The sequence below is a fragment of the Sminthopsis crassicaudata genome, chromosome 2 (assembly GCF_048593235.1).
Source record: "Sminthopsis crassicaudata isolate SCR6 chromosome 2, ASM4859323v1, whole genome shotgun sequence".
In the NCBI taxonomy this organism is placed as follows: domain Eukaryota; kingdom Metazoa; phylum Chordata; class Mammalia; order Dasyuromorphia; family Dasyuridae; genus Sminthopsis; species Sminthopsis crassicaudata.
The window spans coordinates 201,637,139-201,638,561 of NC_133618.1; the positions used below are offsets into that span (position 1 = coordinate 201,637,139).

Sequence of the window (1,423 nt, forward strand, 5' to 3'; positions counted from 1 at the left end):
TTTAAAAAACAGACTATCTAGTTTCTTTGAACAAGACTATACAAAAACAAAATCAAAAACAAATGAAGTGACACCAATACACAATCACATGAAAAGAATAAAACCATTATGGATCTAAGGTGAAAAACTATTGTCTTTTAACTTATTGTAATCCATGCCATATGAGGTTTTTTCCCAAGCATCCCATCATGCACATAGCTACTATCAAATCAAAGAGGACTGAACATTCTGAATTTTCTCTTTGAAGTTTAGCATAAGGTCCTTCATCAGGTATGATGGAAGATTTTGGTTAACAACTTCGGTGTAATATAAATAACCACTGAATTGTAGGTAGCAAATTAAATTCCAAAGCCCAATGATAACCATTCTTCATGTGATTCTAAATGTTCGATTCAACAACCAAACCATGAATTTAAATGAAAATATTCTTCACACTTAAGTGTTATTAGCTTTTTTTTCTAGTCTATGTATGTCTGCTTGAGTTGTACTGAGATTTGCTGTGCTTCTCTCCAGTTAGGAGAGCTTTTATTTCTGAAGAGATTTTTCTTTGATTCTTTGCCATACACCAGTGTTTGTATATTTCTAATTCTTCTCTAAGATCACAGATAGTTCTTAGTATTAGGGACTAAAATCCTTCAGATATTGATATCTCAGCTCCTTTCTGGCTCTATATTTTCTTGCACTCTGGCAGCTTTTCTCAAGCTTTGTCTTCAAGTCAGTTTTGGGTGGCTTTCAACCATATTTACCTGGTTTCTTTCCTTTGCCTTAACTACCTAGCTATCATCCATGACAGGTCAGGTCTCACAGCCTCACCCAGCTAGGTAGTTATGCCCTGCCTACCTCCTTCCCTGAGGAGCTTCAGGGATTTATTTTTTCAATGCCCTCAGGTTTAGCTTCTAGCACTTTCAGATCCTTCAGTGATCCCAGGGAGAGGCAGTGCATTGTAAAAAAAAAATGAGTGCAAGGAGTAGCTCTCAAAACCCTCCTTAGCTGCTCCAGCCTCTTCCCCCTCCATGACACATTTCCCCTGACCAATTTAGTATATTTTCAGTGAATTATCATCATGGATGCTATAGTCTAGGGATTCCAAATTTGTTTTCAGTTGTTTTTATTGTCTTCTGAAATATTTAGAAAAAGATAGTGTGTATTAGATAGTCAGAAAAATCTGGGTTCAAGTCTCACCTGTGACAAAATTCTAACTAAATGTTCCTGGGCAAATTGATTACTATTCCTGAGCTTCTAGGCAACTGTCTATAAGCTGCAAAGCAAGTAATGATCTGCATTGGTATAGGGAACCAATGGAATCACAGGTCTAGTGTAAATTATTGAAACATTCAATTGCTGATGCATCACTATTCATGGCTCTTGGCTAGTACTTATCCTTTATCCTTTAGGGGCTGGACTGTGAGTGGGAAAATTAAAG

The 1,423-nt window shown here is 36.7% G+C and overlaps 1 pseudogene; it reads right to left on the reverse strand.

Annotated features, from left to right (window-relative positions):
* Window positions 1-463: 463 nt before the first annotated feature.
* LOC141553351 (cAMP-responsive element-binding protein-like 2 pseudogene) lies at window positions 464-788 on the reverse strand (annotated as a pseudogene).
* Between the last annotated feature and the right edge of the window lie 635 nt (window positions 789-1,423).